This window comes from Corvus hawaiiensis, chromosome 18, assembly GCF_020740725.1.
Source record: "Corvus hawaiiensis isolate bCorHaw1 chromosome 18, bCorHaw1.pri.cur, whole genome shotgun sequence".
In the NCBI taxonomy this organism is placed as follows: Eukaryota; Metazoa; Chordata; class Aves; order Passeriformes; family Corvidae; genus Corvus; species Corvus hawaiiensis.
The window spans coordinates 7,995,480-8,017,100 of NC_063230.1; the positions used below are offsets into that span (position 1 = coordinate 7,995,480).

The 21,621-nt window shown below is 39.2% G+C and overlaps 1 protein-coding gene and 1 long non-coding RNA gene across 13 annotated transcripts in view; one reads left to right on the top strand and one right to left on the bottom strand.

Annotated features, from left to right (window-relative positions):
- The window catches only part of ARVCF (ARVCF delta catenin family member), a 258,446-nt gene that overhangs the window by 176,541 nt on the left and 60,284 nt on the right, over positions 1-21,621 (bottom strand). The gene's annotated exons all lie outside the window — the stretch shown is intronic.
- LOC125335164 lies at positions 1,250-12,883 on the top strand. The gene is made up of 3 exons (XR_007207361.1): positions 1,250-1,336; positions 8,166-8,326; positions 10,782-12,883. It is a non-coding gene; the product is annotated as an uncharacterized LOC125335164 (long non-coding RNA).

Below are 21,621 nucleotides of genomic sequence, written 5' to 3' on the forward strand. Positions count from 1 at the left end.
TCATTACTAGACCAGCACCTAATCCTGTAACTGGCATAAGACCTTCTACCACAGACAGTTTACCATTACAGGCTAATAAAGGTAAAAGAAAGGAATAAAAAAAATGCAGGTAAGATTGGAGAAATCACAGAGAGAATGACAATTTGCTGAAGGTCAAGAGCTGTGAGTGAAACATCTCTGGAATCTCAGAAGTAATCCTTAAAACCTAAGTGATGCCTTCCTCTTATCATTAAAAAAGATGCAGTGGAACGAAGCCTCAGTCACATCTCTTACAGTTCTTCACGTGAAGCAGGATTTTAGATTTTTTTTTTTAAACAAGAACTTAGAAAAGTAGCTTGAAACAAGGGGAGTCCTGTAGCAAACCTGCAGAATTCATAGCACTCTCATGGGTGGTAGCAGCTGTACACATCTTCCAGAAAACTGGCAAGGTGGATGCATGTATATGCAGGTAACCTTAATGAACATTCCCAAACTAACGAAATACCTACGAACAGTTAGGAACCCAAAAGGTACAAGTAGTCAGATCACTTCATATGTGCTAGCATTCTTTAAACTTTATTCTACAGAAGCACTGATTTGACTAATGAGGTTTTGGCAGTAGAAACTGCAAGGATACAAAATCTGTACCTGGATGACAGTGAAAGAGCACAGCACGTCTGACTTACACAACAATTACGTATATTCTATTTAACTGCATAACAATGTTTCCATTTGTCTTTGTTTAAAATAAATTTAATATGTTCTGTTTATTAATGATGAAGGGAGGAGTTCACATAAAGAGAAAAGTAGGGTCTGTACTCAGTCATGCACATGGAACAGTGTGACATTAACACAGATTAGGATCACTAATATAAATTGCTTCAATAAAGCAAAGGGAAAATTAGAGGTGAATTACTGTAGTAATATAAACTGAGAAACAATTGCCAAGGAAAGATACAAATATCATCCAAACTTGTTGCTCTAAGAATGTAAAACAGATGGGTAGGAAGAATATCTAGGGATAGAAGAAATCAATCATTTGCAGTTGATATAGATGAGAGCTTAGTAACCTTTGCCGGCCAACTGGGAATTCACACAAAAAGCTGGGATAGCTTAATGAAGAAGGAAATACAAAAAACATTTCTATTCCAAGTCCCAGAACGCTTACAAAGCTTCATGCTTCATTCTAATGCATGCAGGCTACTGGGCAGTCCTAGCACTCGGGCTATTTAAAGACACACTAACTTATTCAAACACTCGGCTACAGGTCTTTCAATTCCCAGGACAAACAAGAGCAGCTAAAACACGCACTGTTAGCTTCCAGAAGTATGTGTTCCCACACTCACATAAAAGTTCTGTAAGTATCTATAATCTTACATTAATTGAAGGACAGTAAAGATACACATTTATTAACAGAGTTTGTTTCTTAGTGTTTTCAGTGCATACATTCAACGATCGTAGAATTTTAACGGTTTGTTGGGTTTAATCTGGTCCTTAAATGCTAGAAGAGTTCAGCCTCTTCTTTTAAGAGGATTAAAACATGAAAGCAGCAGGAATTTGGTTATCCAAGCACTTCTGAAGCAAAATTATTTGCTTTGCCACAGTTTCCTTTTTTATGGTGACTGCTCTCATCTTTTTCATGTATTACTGTAGCTCTTCTGATATAGAAAATTTATTACAAATCTACTGCAAAATAGTTGAATCAATTATTTAGACCTATATAAAAAAAAATATAAACTCCTTGTTTTGTATTTATCTTTAATGCCAATTAAGGGGGATTACATGGAAACATATTCCTAAAACTCTGACATCTTGCTAATTTCAAGCAACTTCTTGTTGTTTTTCTAAGAAATATTGGGAGGATGTGCTATAGAAAACCTAACCAAGAAAGAGTGTTGGGATTCTGAGACAGACAAGCCAGTATTTAAAATAGAAAGAAAAAAAAAAAAGAAAAAAGAAGAAAGGTGGGGGAGTAAACTCAGATCACTAGAAATTTGGCAATTATAACTAACTGCCCAATCTATTTCACGGACAGCTTGACCTCAAAGAGTCCCAAATACTGCATTTTGCTACCACTGGAGACAGAAACAAGAGACCAAAGGTTTTTGAAAGGCCAAATTAACCAGTGTAGTAGAGGAGAAGAGCACACGCTAGAAACTGTGGCATTGAAACACGCTGACACCAAATACATTTGCGGGAGGGAAGAACACAGAAACACTGGCAAGGAAAGGCACATTTGCCCTGTAAACAGAACAGCAGTGCCACATGTGAACTGGCACTGGCAGCATGTGCCAACATGTGACCCTGGAGAACTGTCCCGACTCCTGTCAGGAGAGCCTCAATCGCTGTATTTATCCCTCTCGCTGAATATGCTTCATGTGGCTGCTGTGGTAACTTGCCAGGGGAAAAACCTGAATGTATGAAGTAGCAATGGACTAATTAATATTAATTAATAATTTTATTATGTGATTTAGTGACTGCAGAGAACTGTCTCTGTGGCTAGGCAGAGGGAAAACAAGCAGGAAAAAAACACACGCTAGCAAAGAAATAAGGAAAATAAGGTGAACAGTGGAGAAAGCACACACTGAGTCTGTCCTGCAGAGCTGCTGCTGGTCAGGAAAGGGAACAGGTAATTACTGGAAGAGAAATAAACAGGAAAACAATTCATATACATTTGCTCCATGCTACAGTTCCTGCTCTTCATGTTGATAGAAGCATTACTACACATTCCTGGTAGGAATAGTAAGCGTGGAGCTGTACTGCTTTTAAAATTTAGGTATTTATCAGTATAGATTTGATACACCTGTTGAATCAGTTTTTCAGTATCATGCAACCTTTCCTCTTTTGCTCACAAAAACCACAGAAATGAGAACAAATGAAGTCAGAGAAGTACCAGTAGCATAGCATTTGGAGGTGTGGACACACCGCGGCCACACTTGGGATCTCTCTGGGCTCAGATGGAATTGAGATCTCATGCCTTGCAGAACCTTTCAGTCGAACACTCTGCTCACTGCAGCTCAGGCTCAGGGAGTGGAGCAGCAGAACAAGGACTAACACAACATGGGAAACCACAGAGCAGTAAAGAGCTGACAGATCTAATTTTAGTTCTGCCAGCCTGGACAGCGTCCTCACAACAAGAACCAAAAGCGATAAAACTGATGAACAGGACTGACCACCAAAATCACAGAAGCAGTAGCTGCATCACACAAGTCTTATTTGCATCTTAAATATTTATAATCTGCAGATTTAAGAGACAGAATCTGGCTGCACATCTGTTCTTTTAATCTGAAGGGCTGCTGCTGGATGGGAGCAGCCAAGCAACTGTAGATCCTGCAGTCTGAACACTCATGGGGCTGTGCCAGCTCCAGCACCTCGGGGCTGGGGCACACCATGAATGTTCAGCTGCCAGACTGCTCCCCTCATTTTATTATTCCTCTTGAATGATTCAGCGATGTCTCTTGTTTCTGGGACACCAAAAATGCAGCTAAGGATTGATGATGCCAAAAATACTGGCCTCAAAAAACCCTCAACTTGACTAGTTATTAGAGAAGGAAAATATGTTTCATACAAGTACCTTGGAAACCAGCAAGATATTTTGATTTTTAATCACAACATCACAGGCATTAGGTGCTTCTTAGATCTCAAAACATAGAGAAATGAAATGAATCCTATGAATACAGTAACAGATATAATGACACCATATCAGACTTGCAAAATTGCACAAAAAATACACTTGTCTGAGACTTGCAAGAAAAATTGCAATGAACTAACAAATAGTAATATACTTTATATCAAAACAATGTAATCACCTTGAGTAGTCTGAAGAAAAAAGCTTCTATGTATTAAGCTGCTCATATAATGCTAATAAATCTCCATGATAATATAAAATAAGCTGCTATTCCCTCTAGGCCTCATCTAAGTCCTACTGTTCTGGTCCCTTAGAAAGGGAGATGGACTTTTCCATGTGTCTAGAGGCTATCCAGACCCTAAAAGAGAACATGAAGCAAATATACTTTCCACTGAAACCCTATTATTAACCTATTTTGATTAACAATACCAGAGTTTTAATAACATAAAGTGATTTTTATGGTTTTAAGTAAGATTTTTTCATCCACCGAAGTGCCCATCAATTTTTGTCAATTTTGGTAAAGCCACCAGCATATATTTTCCTAGAGCTGGTATATGCATAACCTTATTATTAGAAACTCTAGCACGCTCTCTCACTGTTAACCACACTCAGTCCTACGTGAAGGCAAAAGGAAATTAGATTGTGGAAGAACTACGTAATTTCACTCTAGATGTTAATTAAAAGAAATCACTGAAACCCACAGAAGTTTAAATCAATAAGAGAATATAAGTCCACATTTAGGTGGAGATCTAAATCCAAGGCTAAGGCCACAATAAATCGTAACATTACTCGGCTGTGCTCACTGGTGCCAAGACCTACAAATTGTGGCCCCTTGGCTGCTGAAAATCACAATCCAGCATTCTTTTAATGAAAAGTTGTTTAGGAATATGACTGAACTTTCATTAGGTCTCTGAGATTTACAGTTTTGAAGGGCAAATTTTAATTTTATGTGTGTCAATCATAAACCCATCCAATTGTCATGGAAACACACAATCATGAGGAGTCAAATGATTAACTTGGCTGCTGAAACAAAAGTTTTATTGCTGCAGTTGATTGAAACTCTCTGGTTTGCATAAATTAAGCTGAATGGAATTACAGTAATAGCCATACTGCTGGACACAGTGCTCTGTCAAGACTTTAAATGGATTTGGTACTTAAATTCTTTGTAGAAAACATGCATTATTCTGATTGTATTTAAGCTAGAGCTATCAGGAGAATGCTTGGTCCTTAATATCTGTAATGACATAATCATGCAAAAGGAAATTATTTATACTGACTGACTGTGAGCTCAGTTTCAGGAGCTGGCCATCGAAATGTGTGTATATATAATTAATTATACTAATTCGTATGCATATGTAACCTGGATACAATAGAGACACCAAAACCAGAGAACTCCAGCATTTCTTTTTACATCTTCATTTCTCAGCTGCACCCAAGTCCACACTTGTGAAACACTAAGAAGAGGAATTTGAAGAATGCCCGCTAACATTTAGGCATGTCTAAAGGGTGGCATTCGCCCCTCTCTCAAAATGTTAAGGAAAGGACAAAGAAAACAGTGCAACAGAAAACTCTATACAGGGCAGGGCCAAACAGCATCTCTAGATTCCAGCTTTATCGAACTGAAAGAGGAGTTAAATCAGCCCCTTTTAATCCCTTTCTGAAATCATTCAGTCACACCAGAAGCAAAACAACCAAATGATCTGACATCTTGTGACATTCCAAACTGACAATTCACAAAATTAACTCACTGAATTATTTGTCACAGTCCTCTCTATAACCTGCATAGGCTGCTGCCAGCAAAGTCAACTCTGAAGTTTCAAATCCCTAAGAAAACTCAAAATACTGTCTGATGTCCAAAAAAAAAGGATGCTGAATATGCAGAAAGTGGAATAAATTTTTATAATTCCATTCATTAGTAACAACTTAATGAAACACCACCATTAACATTATAATGCAAATACTTTACATTTATAGAGAATATTTTACACACACAGAGATTTTTGACATGAAACTTCAATGTATTTTCCAAGGGAAGTAACATTAGCACCAGTAATTGGTAGCAGAGACACACCATGATGTACCCAAGGAAAATGTGCAGCAAAAACTGGGATTAAAAGGAATTTTTTACTTTCATAACTCTATTCCAATTCTTTGATCACTATGCTGACTCCTAAGAATGGGGAAGCTCAAAAGGAACCAAAAAAAATCCATTAAATCCAAACCTGTAGATAACAGTACATATTTCCACATGCAGTTACGATTTCCTGCACACGCAAACTGGTGTGTTCAAGCATCTTTTGAAGTCATTTTCAGAGTATCTGTGAAAATTTATTAACTTTGGTGCTCATTAGCTGTAGTCTAGGTGCATGTGAGTGCCCAGAGACTGCGGTGGTGCCTGAGCAGCCAAACTGCAGCTGGAGGTTTTAACTTCTACATTTCCAGCACAACTACAGCAGATCAACACACCGGCTCCCACACATTAATGGGTACACTCCAAATTACAACGGTGCTGTGGAAATCTTATGTCATTTTCGAAGAGGAACAGATTTTTTTTCACGTGGTTTCTGTGTATCTTTAAACTCAGCTGCTTCACTTCACTGTATATAATATTCTTTTTAATTTATAGAAACTCCAATGATTTTTTTTCTTATCACAGAAATTAAAAGGATCACGTCAGAGCATTTGCTGTAAAATTAGACACCTTTAATTGGCTATAAAAGACTTAGACTGAAGAAAGTCTTCAGGCTTAATCTGCGAAATGAGGAACAGAATAAAAGGATGAAGAATTTGTTTATTGGGAACAATCTAACACAGCAGCATGTAACTACATTAACTACTTTATCCAGGACAGAAACAGATAGGGTTGTGTGGGTTGGTTTGGGATAAGGGGTAATGTTCCTTCAGCTTTTCTTGGTTTGAGGTTTGGCTGGGTTTTTTTTAAATAGTGTCAGAGCAGTTTCCTTCCTATCTTGGAAACACAGTGAGGCAATAATAGAGCAAATGGATGAACAATCATCTGGTATGTTGTTCCCCACAATTAAGGCAGGCACAGTATTTTCCCTCGGTTGATGGACCACCAGTCCTCCATGTCAGAATTTATATAAAGTCTCTATAAAAATGATCCCTTTTGTGTGTGTGTGCAATGTGCCCACAAAGGTTTGAGAGGAACAGCAGCAGTGATGGACAACTACCCACACCCATGGTCAATGCAATTACTAAAGTAACATCAGATACAGTCACTTGGTTTTGGGAGTGGGATACTGAAGTAAAATAAAAGCAACCAAGACTGTCAAGCTGCATCTGAAACTGTGGCACTCTTTAAAACCACAGCTAAACAGAAAAAATGAAACTAATTTTAGGGGTACAGAAATACTTCTTCAGGATTTAGAGATAAATATCCCCAAGTGAGCATTTGTTCACATTCATTTCCATTTCGTTAAAGACTTACCAATTACATCAAATTAGGTAATCTGGGTGCAGTGTTCATCTTGAACTGTATCTAGTACCTAGTTACCCAGTCATAGCCCTAAAATTCTATTCCCTTGCCATAGCTCTAAATTCTTACATTTATTGTAAAATTGTATAACCTTCACATTGTTCCTTCTCAATGTTAAACTGCTCTTCTGAGTCCAATCGGGAAAAATACCAGATCATTTAAAAAATCCTCTTTATCCAGAAACACATGAACAAAGCTAAAAATGTCACTCTACGTGCTGTGTTTTCAATTCAGATTATTACATCAATTTATTCAGAACCACTCACCATCAGCTGCTCTTGGACTTAAACTTCTCCACCCTTTTCTAACACACCAACTGCCCAGGACAACGGGTACTAGTGAAGATTCTTGTTACAGAGAGAACTATTCCCCCCTGTACTTCAAAGTCATAAATAAATGTATAGGCTGTGTCAAAATCTCCTTTGAAGAACAAAGCTATGACAGCTAACATGTTCTATTAAATAATGAGAAAGGAATGGATGCAGGATTGCACCCTGTGCTCATGCCATTAGTCCCGACTGGTGCTGGGAAAACTGGCCATGAGTGCTACTACCCTGAAGCCACAGTTTGGGGGGTGTGAAATTTCATGCCACAGTATCTAAATATATGTAGAAGCTGGAACAAATTCAACATCAGCACAAGCCTACTGAAGTATAAGACTGGCCTTAAATATTTCAGCTATTCCAGCACTGTGGACTCCTACCCCTAAGAGTGCCAAGGAAAAGCATGGAGATGAACTTACAGTAGTGCTTTGCAGGATAGAGTTACACTCAGAAGGAATGAGGGCTGCCATCCCGGGTAAGGAATCCAGATGCTCTAGTACAGCAGGAGCATCGAGAGTACAGCCTGAGCAGCACAGAATTGCACAGGATCGGTTCTCCCAATGCCTTGCAACACGGTGTGATACAGTGGTTTGCTCTCAGATCTCTGAACGTGGAATCTTTCAGTCAAGAGATCTCTCTCTCTCCTGCATTTTACTGTGATGTAACCTAAAACTACTTTTTATTTTTATTTTTTACAAGCTAAGACGCTCATATTTACAGTATTTTGCACTTCCAATAGGTCTCCTATGCTGTCTGTTCTGTCTGCAACCACTTTCTGATAATTTGTTCTGGATGGGCTTCAGGAAATGAAGGAAATTGGTGCGCTGCATCTGTTTTTTCAATACATGTAATAATTTATGTCCAACTTTGGTATTGTTCAAGATACAGTGGTCCAAAAAGGTAAAAACTCTGAGAACTTCTGTTCCATTTTTGCTTGTCATTTAGAACTTTGCTTGCTATTTATTCTGACTCTTTAATTCAGATACTTGAGAAATTTCATGCAATGGTCCTTGCAAAATCTTGTTTGACAGACAGTACTTTGAAGATAAAACACATCCAAATATCTTTTAACCACTAGAATTGTCTAGTAGAGAATTTCTGCTGCTACAGAAAGAGGCAGCAAATGCCTGAAGCAGAATTTTACTTGTTTGGATTGTTTACTAGAGAGATTTAATTGACACACCAGCAGGTTATTTTGCTGATCTCCCCGCCTGTACTCTGGTTCTGCTCACAGATGAATCAATGATGTTCAAATCTTGTTACCTGCCTCTGTGGCTTCAAAACATCTGACTGTGTGAATTACTATTTTTATCCCTTTTCATTTGGTAGGCTAGCTGTGTTATGCCCAAATTTGTCATAAGGAGATATTATCTCCTCTTTTGGCAATTCAATACACCTTATAATTAAGAATTATTTATTAATATTCCTGTTTCTGTCAAGCCATTAACCCCACACAACACAAAAGAAATTACATCTCCCTGGAATGCTGCTAAGATAAAGTAGCATCAAGATTAAAATCCCTTGCAGCTGACCTTACGGCTTCTTTTTATGGTGGTCACTTCATTCTGGGGGCAAACTGCCATGAGGAATGTTACCTGTAACAGCAAGCAACCTGCCTGAAGGACTGGGAAAATGCCGAATTTTTTTTTTTTTTTGGGGGGGGGGGGGGGAGGGGGCTGGTGCCTGAATTTGCTCCAGCTCTGGAGTTACCCAGTGGTGTCTGGCAGCAGGAGGACAGGGGTGGAGACATCGCCTCCCCTGGATAACACATGCCCTCTCCTGGCAAATCCAAGCAACATTCTGGGGTAGCTGGTGGCTGCCTAGATGCAATAAAACTACTCCCTCTGCTAGTAATACCAATGCATGTTACTAGAGGATTTTTATTATTACTTTCCTAGTAAACATTCATGTACGATGAACAGTTTTAAATGCTGTAGGAAATACACCGAATACAAACACTCCAAATAATCTGGTATTTTTCAAATAGGTTTGGCCTTAGAGTACATATGTTTTGTAACTCAGTTATAAAATGTCCATCAGATAACCAAAGCAGAGGTGGGAAAAAACAGAATAACATAAACCCATCTTTGGTTTAATATGTTTAGTTAATGATGGGCCTTAGTCCACAGGGTTCATCTCCCTACCCTGCTGAACGAACAAAGTAAGATTTTCTATTATTTAATTCAGTATCTATTTAGCTCAGCTGAAGAACTGTCTCTGTACAACTCATGATACTCTCCTTCCCTATAAAATTCACCACTCATGAGCAGACAGACAAGCAAAAGCAGGTTAGGACAGAAGGGATGCAGTTTAATACTAAACACCACAGGTTTAATCGATTAGTGCCTTGAAGCAGGTTCCACTGAGCAGCCCAGTAAATCTGGGCAGAGCTGCTTTGAATCTACCCTCCTTTGAGAAATGGACTTAAGGAGTGCCAGCAGAACTTGTATTATCTGTTTTAACATTCTAATTACACCAGGTTTAGAGTAATTGCCTCCAAATATTTAATGGGACTCTTTATTTATGCAGTTTAATTGCTCTTAGTAGTTTTCATGCTATTTCTTCTTCCTTAAGTATTCAGGAAAATGATTGTTCCAAAGGAATGTTTACAGAAATACTAACACTGAGTAAAAGTTAAAAATATATTTGGAAAGGCAAATTTTCAATCATTAAGGAATTACATACAATGCATGAGTTTTATGGCTCACATACCTCACCAAGTCCATACCATCTTGAATTCTGAATATTAAAAAAAAGATTATGTAACAGAAATAGATGCTAAGAAATTAGAAATTAATACAGGTAAAGAAATGCTACCTGATATTAAATGTCCATCACTGCTAAGGGACATTTAAGGCAAAGAGATCAAACTGACTTGTGAAACAGTGGACTTTGAGACAATAATATGAAGACACCTCCTAGTAGAAATACAGGAATTAAAGTCCTCAAAGAACAGATGCTTTCTGTCTCCTTCTGAACATCCTGTGGGATAAAATGCTTTTCAGTGCTGAAAATGGTGCAAGTCTGTTCAAATACAACTATGAATTCTGATAAATACCCAGAACCAGAACCCAGTACTTTTGGCTCGAGTCAGGATGTAATGCACTGGCAGAACGACTTGTGTTGGGACTAACCAGGAAGGAGTGTCTTTGAGGTTCCTAAGATTTCTTTGAAGATTAAAGCAGAGACTTTAGCAGAGATACAAGAAAAGATTTCTGAAGAACTCACAACTGAAAACGCAAAGGAAATGGCAAAATATGAAACGCACCTTTTAAGTGTAGCAGGAAAAAATTATTTATTTCTCTACTGCTTTAACTGCTTTGCAGTATTTTAAGACTATACTTTCTTCCTTCAGGTGCAAGAACTGTAAAGACACAACTTCTACCTACCCCAGCTCCTCAATAGATCTCACACGACCTCAAGCATACTGTAGTCCCTCCTATTTCCCTTCTCTGCATCTTCTCTTCACTGTCCCAAGGACACTGCCCATGTTGCACATTTCCCCATATGGAATTACAGCAAGTAAACATAAATGGGAAACAAATCCCCTCCTGCAGAGGGGCATGTTGCTCTGAAATGAGCAGGACAAGAACTGGTTCCTGGCAGATGCTGGACAGTGTGCGCTCGGCTCACAGTGGGTACCACTGGCAACAACCGGAATGCTTCACTAGGAGCATCTCAAGTGTTGCTGCTTTTTCCAACCAGCACAATTCTTGTTCTCTGTCTGGTCTTTCCTCCCTTTACTTTCCACAGAGAACCAGAACTAACTCAGTAACATTTCAGTTGCAGTTTTCTTGTTCCAGACTGTTCTCTGGTTCTGTACCACCCATCCATTTACCCAAATCACTGGGGGGTTTACAGTCCTTTCCCCAGCTTATTTTCCCCAAGAAAAATTAAAATGACAAAATGTTTCTTGCCTTATCCGTTCCCCATTGGTGCAGAGCTCTATGACTAAAATGCTCATCAGAGCCAAAAGCCTGGGCATGACTGAATTTTAGAAAAGCTAAACATCAATTGGTTTGATTTATAGACCCAGGAGACCAAGTCAATCACACAAGAGTAAAGTAGAATTAATTTGCCATTCAGAGCTGTCTATAAAATGTGCCGCCTAGCCTGAAAAATATAAAAAATTAGTATTAAGTAGATTGTGTAATTGCTTCTGCTGGGCAAAATGGCTTCAAATTCCATCTTCATAGACATGTATCCAGAACATCCCTTGATCCATCCAGGCAAGGCAAAATCTATGCCTTTTTCCCACCATGCCACTCCACTGAGTTCTGTGGACTTAGACAAGCACTGAATACAGAACATCTCAAGCTGTACCAGCTTGATGGTATCTCTGTAACTGGACTGAGTCTCTCTGGCATCTGTTTGGGAGGCACAGCATAAGGCAAGTTCATCAGTTCAAACCTCATAAAGAGATGGTGCAGATGCACTTCAGAATAGATATTGCAGACTTTATTTTCCATTTGAGAACTTTGCATCTTTTAGGTAATGCACATACATAAATACAGAACATTAGCATAACAGCTTAAGAGATGCAATCTGGGATATTTTAAGCTTCATAGGAGTTTGCAGTTTTATGACAGCATTAAAATGCTCTTTGATTCAGCTGCAGGTTAACACATGGTGCCCCATTTTCATTTCTGTGATAGCTGGGTGTTAAGTTCATGTGGCACGTGGAGCAGAAGGGAAGCAGCCAAGGATGAGTAACCACTGCCAGACACCACGCAGAGCTGCACACCTGGCAATCCTCCCATTAGTGGAGCCGCTTGGGAAGGGTCGGCTGGCAGTCCTACCACAGGTATCCGGCTCTCAACCACTCAGACAAGTCCCTACATCACAAACAACAAATTCACTTCCAAGACTAAATTGTCTCATAAATTCCCATCATTCAATATTGTAATTGTATTTCTGTGGCTTAGACTGTGGCAACTAGGAATGAAGCAAGCAGGAAGTGAAGGCTAATTGTGAAAGGCTAACCTCCCTTTTATACTGAAATCATTTTGTTATGAATAAGGGACCTAGAAAGGAAGGACAGCTATTGATGAGCCAGTGACAGAATAAAAACTTCATCAGTTGCTGAGGTTATTTAGTCTGTCAGTACTGAAAGATTTGAAAGCTTCTAATTTAGTTCTTTACAAAAGAAGCTCCCTGCTGTTAACAACTTCACAATGAATTTTCAGCATTCAACTTCAAATCAGAATCGGTATTGTAGCTTAATACTTCTCTCTCAGGTACTAAGTCAAACACAAAGCTCAAATTCTGTCCAGAAAGCATTACCAGCTGTTTACAGTTTAGGCAATTTCTTTGTATAGATAATAAATTAATCTACATATCTCAATCCAGCAACTGAAGTCTGATTACAGAAATATCTTAAATATTCTTTATGTACTCAGTGGAGTTCTGCTTCAAACAGCACCTACATCAATTTAAATAAAGTATCCAGTATACAGATATTATTTTAGGTGCCTTTTGCTTTTGTTTTAGGAGGTGTAATGAGAACAGTGGTCACAATGTTATTTAAACAGAAAAAAATACAGCTAGGTTTCTGCAGTGACACTGAACACAATCAATCTGCTAACACCTGACACCCAGTAAGCTCACAGTATCCATAAAAAGTATTACTATGTGTATGTGTTAGAAACATCCATATTCTTGGCTCCTTTCTCTCCTGTAAAGCAGGAGAGTAGAATTGCTCTCCTGAGACTCATAAACAGATTTTGATTTCATCCAGGAAAACTTTCATCTTTTTCTTTGCAACAAAAAAAGTTTTCCCACCTCAACGTGTTCTTCTTTGCAGCTTCAATAAACCAGTATGATCCATGGCTTTGTGGATAGCACAGCAAGTTTACATCACTAGACACAAAATACCCCAAGCCCATAGCAAATAAGATTTTCTGAGAGCTGTTTACAGCCTGCAAGACAAAAGAAATTAAGTTGCATTTATATTAAACAAGTGTAGCTTTCCCTTCTTTCTTATGGGTTCCATTAAAGATACTTTATTTCCCTCCATTTATCCTACCCTTATGTATAATGGCAGTTTCATAAGCCCTGACTCAAAGAGAGTAACTTCTGCTGGCCAAAGTAATCAGCCCTGCCTATGGTCTGGGAGATTTTCCAAGGAAAAACAAGCTCCATGGTAAAGGTCATTAGGAATGAGAGAGATTCTTTATGCTGTGCTGAGTACAGAAACTAATCCACTTCTTTTGGTAGGAAGTGTGCAGGTAGGGGCTGAGCAAACAGCAGTTGCAGACTCTTCCACTCCTGCTTTTCTAAGTATATGCAGGGAGCCATCCATTTTGACCTGCTTTTCTTTAGGTTTTGATGTCATGCGCTACAAACCCCAGCATTATGCTTACCAGGACAAATCTATTGTCCTGTGCTAGAAATCCTCTCTAATAGTGTGGGGGATGCTGGCAGTAAGGGCAGTAAGTCAGTTGGCTGCTGTTATCATCAATCAAGCATGAAGGCTCTGCTATTCTGCAGGCCGAATTCTTTATCTAACTGATTAGTCATACAGGCCAACTGTATTACAGTATTGCTCTCCAACTCCCATCACAGAACTCCTCCATTTGGAGTACTAAAAACCCAGCTGATGAGCTCAGTGTTGCATGACACAGAGGAAAGGGAGGAAGCACGGCAGCAGAGGACAGAGGAAGAGATACAATCCCCTTATCCCTACAGATCTTCATGCCAAAAGGAAGTGAGTGAAAGCTTGAAAATCAATTCAAAAGTAAATAAAGCACAAGAGGCCAGCAAGGCAAGCATCAGAAAGCTATTTTAAGGTTCAGAGTGAATTAAACATGCAAAGAAATTAAGCATAGCAAGGAAATCATCATACTGGTAGAATTAGCATTTCTTTTCCTGTTTTTTAGAAAACTAAGAAAGGCGTATCAGAAGAAGAGTATCAGTAACATAATTAAGTTGCATTTGCTTTTTGCTGTGCTCAGGGAGGTTTTCTATTTCAACAGCCCTCATAAGAAAAAGAAACAGACCCCTTAAAAAACATTCCCTTGTTATTTTCTCTTTCACATTCTGTACTGTTCCCCATGGAGACCTTATGTCAAAGGTGGCCTCTTTTGACTTTGTCGGAAAGTAACTACTCAGCTATTTCTCCCATCCAAGAAAAAGAAAAACACCTTGCTCAAGAATCCCATTTCTGGACTGTAATCTATTTCACTTTTCTCAAACACCCCTACACATGCCCACATGCCTGCTTGCCAGTAACGCATTAATTCAGGGATTTCACAAGGAGCTATCGTATTTTAGCCCCAAATCACTCTTCTTTCTGCTTCCTTGACCTATACAAACCTACTTTATATGCTCATGCAGTTTCTCTTGCATTTTTCTTTTTCTGCTGGAAGTCACACTTGGTTACAAAAACCTTTGCACGTAACTAATTCCAATTGTATCACAGCCAACAACTTAATCTAAAAGGATAAGCCTTTACCATAATGATCTCCACACTGTACACAGCAGACGGGCACTAAAATAAGATGCTTTACCCATAAATGTCTGCCTTTGGATAAATGTCTTTCATCTTACAGTTTTGCCAAACAAATTTTTTTTATTTAGAAAATTATCTTAAAAGATGAGTTACCAATCCAGAGATGTCTTTCTGTTTCCTTTTTTGTCCAGCACCCAGCACCACTCTCCTGTTTTAGAGCTTTCACATACTCTGGAAGTCCCTGTCACTGGTCCATAAACAGCTGTACCCCAAGTGACACTCACACAGCTTTTGTCTCCAGTGCAGCATAGAGAGAGCCAGGTATTACACACTACACCAAGTGTCTCTTCTGCTGTTTAAAATATTCCATTCTCACCATACCTGCTGGTTTCAATATTCAGAAGTTAAAGCACTGCTGAGCAGGCACCCAGTGGGATTTCAGAGCAGAATGTAAAGAGGAATTACTTGGAAAAAAATAATCCTGCAATGATGGAGTCCTGCAGTCAGAAAATGCTCCAGTTGCAAAGCCCTCTCCCACCAAATGCTGGGGATATGAGAGAAACAAGAAAAAACACAGACGTGCCTGCCCTGCCATGCTCATCAGATAAACCTACAAAATACACGTTCACAGAGTTGCCTGCAGTATGTTCCAGATAAATAAAAACTAATCTAAGTACAATCACAATGCAAGACAAATACAACAAGCACGTTGTGTATGTGGATACTCTCCAGCAGATTGCTCTGCTGTCCTCTATCATACACTGATACATATAAAAGCAATTGCAAAACAGAAAGAGGAATATTTTGTATTTTATATTCTTTATAACAGAAGCTGACTTTTTAAAATTTAGTATGCATCCACAGAGACTTAACCACAGCTAGGTTCTTCTCTAGTGAGTTTCTTGGGAAAGGACTGACTTAATTTTCCTCATTTGTACTGTGCCAAGCACAGTATGGTCTTAGTCCCAATTGGGGCCCACAGGAACTGTCACAACATAGTCACCAGACAAGCAGGGTGATGTGCTTCATGCAAAATTCCTTGGTTTTAGTAGGCAGCTTGAAAGATGTGAGGATAAAACACCACACCAGTGGTAAACATGCCTTGATTGTACTTTTAAAATAAAGCTGCTTACTCCTGGTTTTTATTGCTTACTCCTCCATTCTCTCTCTTGCTTCTGTTACTACCTCTACCTGGGGAGACAGTTTACATTTATTATTTGTTCCAAGAGATGCTTAGCTTTCCCTAAGAACAGCATTAAAGAACAACTATGTACAGCAGTGGGACAAAGGGTTAAAATGATCCTTTTTCCTTTTTTTTTTTTTTATTTTTGGGCAGCGTTGTGGAATAAAAAGGCTGCAACATTTATTTTTCAGCCACTAATGACAGGATAAGTGTCAGACATAACTCAAAAAAGTTCTACTAGAGCTCTTTGCAGCTTAAATGTTAAATTTATTCATATTTGATTCCACCCGCAGAAAGCCAGTTCTCTTCTGTCTTTCATTGTTTATATTAGATATAGTGAGTCATGGAAATAAAGTGACATGAAACCACATTTACGTTAAAGAAATCATCCCACATCTTTTCAGATTCTCTTTTCTGCTATTTCCGCACCATGCCTCCTATTGAGTCTGCGAGATTGATTACCCAAGCAAGGGCTAAGCATTTATTCTTGACTCCAGTTATTTAGCTGCTCACATTCTCATCTTAGCAGGCCAATTTAGAGGAAACAGATGCATTATCCATCAGTTCCAGAATGGGAATGAGCATATACAGGACTGTCTATCTGACCTGTGCCTTACAAACAACAAAGTGACAGTAATGCTAAGCAAAGATAATGATCTAAAAGTACCATTAGCTGCCTTTGCTGTGTTTGTGTAAGCTGTCGTACCCTGCAAGAGATGGCTCTCCCTGCATGTAATAGGGCAAGGGCAATCAAATGCCTGACTTAAGCACCTCTGGCACTGTGAACGCAGGGCAGCACATCCTCCTAAAACTGAACTGGTGTATTTAAGGTACTAGGCTGGCCACAGACTATCAGGAAGAATATATCCTGTAAGTGTGAACACATTCTATAGGCCTCAGCCTGGTCAATCTGCAATGGTAAGAAACCAAACTTACACCCACAGGGAACTACCCTACCAACTGTTGCTGTTACATTTCAAGACTAAATATATTTAAGTCAGCACTGTATGTCAGCCACAGAGAGTGTGACGACTCAGCATGTGAAGATGGGGTTTTTCTCACTGTTTAGCTCCAACTGAAAGAGTTACAGTTTATGGTTTTTGACTGAGTGAAACCTGACAAAGCTTCAAACCACTCACATATGCCCAGTCTTACATGGATGTCATAAAAGGTTTAAAGACATTGCTTTGAAGACGGGTTGGACAAGACAACCTCCAAAAGTCCCTTCCAACATATATTATTCAGAGATTTTATGACAAAACACACTCTGGTTTCTAAAGCCTTCAAAAAGGACCTGCACCTTGAGGCTTTATTCCTCTGAATTTTCTGGAGGTCAAATGCTGACAGAAATTGGGCATTAGCAATTCCTTTGAAGTCAATGGAAATTACCTCACCCCTTCAGTAGGTTTTGGCTTAGAGATTTTAGTGTGACTACTATCATGAAGACAGGGTTTGATGTAAAAACTCTGGTGTAACTTCTTTGACTCTATCCTTCCCATCCCAAACATACATTCACACACAGTTTCCATCCCATATCAGACATGCTTTTTTACCCTGCTTGCAAACACTTCCTTTTACAACTACCCAGTGCAACTAGAGCACAGGAGCAGGAGAGGCACTCTTAAAGGCTGACTCCATGTTCTTAGCTACCTCCAAAGCCAAGAGTTACTAATCATGGGATAATCTCAAAGCTATATATCTTCATGGAAAGGAGTTGGTACACCCTACTAATTACAGCTCTATTAGGAGGCTGGGAACATTTTTACTCAGAACTGGCACAAATACTGATCTCTTTAAATGCAGCAGACAGAAAGAGCTCCCTCTGCTTTCCAATATACAGCATTTGTTGTTGTGAAGCTTTATTTTAAAGACAGATATGTAAAGGCAAAATGAGATTAACAAGCAGTTTCAGCATTGTTAATTCCATGCCCAGGCTGCATAAAGTCCAAGCTGATCATTCCAAATTAACTTACTTTTCTGCAAAAGTGACAGTGAATACAATACACCACACTGGAAGAGTCCTTCCTGTACCTTTTTATTGATAGGCCAACATATAATTAAATGAAATCTGTTTACAAGTCTCAAAGTATTTTCAAACTACTGTTGCAATTACAGTGCTCAAATAACACATACTAGCTTCATTTCCACTTCCACCCTTCCATCACATTTCTGTATGGAAATTCCACCCAGAATGAAACCTGCTCTACACTGGCCATAGCACAATGCCCTCTCAGCTGCTGCTGCCTGTAGCAGCAAGGGATGGAGATGAAGACCAACAGAGATGGGAGATGACTACTCAAAATAATTCCAGCATTAAGAGGCAACAAAGGATCCTCTCTCTCTCTGGACTCACTAGGACCTACATCACTGAGACAAAGGATATGCTGCCAGCTTCTCAGACAAATTGCTCCCATTGAAAATGCTGCTGCTGTGGAAACTCCACAGGCTCTCACTTAGGGGTTGTTGATTTGCTCAGAACAGGACTTTATGTTGAAGTGTAAGCAGGCTTGCGTTTTAGGAGAAGACGAAAATTCTTAACAGGTTCCGTCTTATTTCTTCAAAGACCCTTGTTCTTTTTTTGTTACAGAACACCTAAGAGAACAACTTCATTCATTATTACAATTGTTCTCTCTGTTGTGACACAAGAAATAAAATTTGAAAATAAATCCAAAAATTTCCATTTTGCTGCTGCTTCTGTCACTATTCCAGGATAAACAGAAAAAATACCATATAGGTTCTTGCAGCTAACTAAATTCCTCTGAGTCACAGAGGAACAACAGACTTTCTATCAGATGATGCAAACTTTTATCAGTGGCACTGTTACTGATTGCCTTCATAGCTTCATTTCTACTTCTATACCTTAGTTCTCTTACTTATAAAATGAGAGCACCACCCTTAGAGGTCTAGCTCAACTGTGTAAAAGTTTACTCTGATTTCTATTGAGGCTAATTATTTTTTAAAATATGGTACTTACTACTGTCCTGAAAGAATGAAGAGTAACCAAGCCATGAACAGTAATAAAGCTCTGTGTATGCACCAGACACCAAATGTAATTTGCTCCTGAGTGTGCTAAAAAATCAGTCTTCTGAACATCCTGTGAAATGGTAATGTGAATAGAATCCTAGAATCTGCTGACTTGGATGGAACCCAACAGGATCAGCAGGTTTGATTTACTGATTTAATAATAATGCAACCAATGGACAAACAAAATGTTTCTGTTTGGGTTGTTTCCAGGAAAGGCAACACAGGAAGTAATTGCCAATGATCTCATTAGTCATGTTTAGCTACAGTCCTCCAGATACAGCTCTAAATAATCTTCAGCGAGAGTAAATGACCATTTTCTTTAGTCACTATGTATCAGTGAGGGAAAATCCTGTACACCTAAAGCAAGTTCTGGAACAGGTTTTCAAAGCCCCTTTTTTGAATCAGTAAAGATAATGCCAAAAAACCCTCAAACCTAAAATAAGTAAAACAACACAGTATGGATCTGGGAAAAATGTCAAGTGCTTTCTTTGTATTTTCAGTGCATAATTAATGTTATGCAGAACTTCCTCTGCAGCTGGGATACATTGTGACATCTTTGAAGAGACAATCATGGGAATTGAGGTTTTATTAATTCTGCTTAGGAAGTATAGTAACGAAACAAGAAAATTTAAAGGTTAAAGGTTGAACTAAAGGTACTCTTAACTCTGATGTAAAATAAAGATGTTTGTTCTTGCTGTTGATTGCACCTTCTAGTGCATGAAAGGTGAAGGCTGAACATGTATTGATCTCGTTTTGATTTGGCTGTGGGTCTTGACGCCACAGATGTACCTACCCACAGGTACAACACTGGGTTACTGAGCTCCTGTATCAATCCATCCTGCCTCCATGGGACGGATGGGAACTGTTCTAACAGCACCTCACTGCACAATGTCCCCCGAACACTTCACTACTTCACAGCCTTCAGTCAGCCCCGGAGTGACTTCAGGCTTTCAGGCAATTCTTCAATCCTCCCAAGCACAATCACTTCCATTCCACTTGCCTATTTCAGCCCTACACAAACAGGGGGATTTGTAGTCTGTGACCTCCTGATCAGGAGATAAAGCAACATGGTCCAGGAAGAGGGTTTTGTTATACCACAGTACACATACAATTTCCAGCATTAACAGCGTTAGTTATTCCACAACACTTGTGCTTGAGTGTACATTAGCTACAGAATCTTCTTGTCTGATTTGTTCTTTTCCAGTTTTATCATTTTCTATTAAAATTGGGTTTTCTTTTGAACATTTTATAAAGTTGTGATGTTGTAGGACAGGTGAAACAGCAGTACATCAAATAGAGGTGAAATTCCTTTGTAAATCACCCCAGAGGAAACTGAGTAGGCCCAACAGAGATCCCATGAGATCTGAATGATCAGTAGACTCAGTCAAGAAGATCAGTTCTACAATCTATGGGAGAGATCAATTAATCAGGAAAATGTGTGGCATTTCTAAGCCAAGGCATTCCTGTGAGAGCTGTTTCAACCATTTGCCTTTAAGACTGTAGAATCATGAAACTCGTAAGGAATGAAAGTAAGGACACCTATGGAGTCTGCAGATGACAACAGGAGGAAGCAGCCAATTAGCGTATTGGTGCAGTGATCTAAATTACAGCTAAGCCTGCAGAGGCTATAAGGGATGCTACATCATGTCACTAATGACTTATGGGGATAGGAAGAAGGCAGCTTGGTAAAACTCCTGAGAGGCAAGAGCTGGGATGTACTGAGATGATACAAAAACACAAGAGAAATTGCACCCACACCTTGCTTCAAAAGCTTGCTTCTCAGCAGAAGAGACTCCCTTTGCCCTTCTTTTCCCTCTCCTCAACACTTCTAAATGTCCTACAGCTTTGTAATCCCTTGGGAGCCCTGTGTTACACAGCTCCCTCTACCATCCCTAAGGCACACGGTATTCCCTTCACACACTCATCAAAACCATGTCAGCAGGGAAATGCTTCTGAGGGACAAGCAGCGCTTTCCAGATTTTCCTGGAGCTAGCAACTGGCAGTGCAGCAAGAATATACCCTTTTCATTAAGACAAAAACTCTGGCACTGATCTGACCAGGTTTTGATTTGTTCCTTGGTGTACCATTATTGCTGGACATAGGCAACTATTTCAAAAAGGCATAAAAACAATTATGTGCTAGGTATGCAAGTCCCAGAAACATCTATTGCTATCATTTTTTTTTCGCATGTCAGCTTTTACTGTAAAAAGGCCTTGAGTTACAGCAAGGGAAAAAAAGAGAAAAAACCCGTCATTAAGGGTCACTGAAACTGTACTACAGCCACATGAAGTACCAGATTTCACTGGCAGCAGTGTCACACCAATCAAACAACAAACCACCGCCTATTAAATCCAACCCGTAGTCAACACAATGGTCACTGTTCTGCTTACACTTAATTCTATGAAATGACTCGTTTTCATGTGTGAGCTTCAGAATAAGTATTTAACCCAAAACACAGTGAAGGTGTCTGTGCACACAGGTAGGACTCTGCAATCAGTAGCAGTGAATCACCAGGTACTTGAAAAGAGAGAACTATGG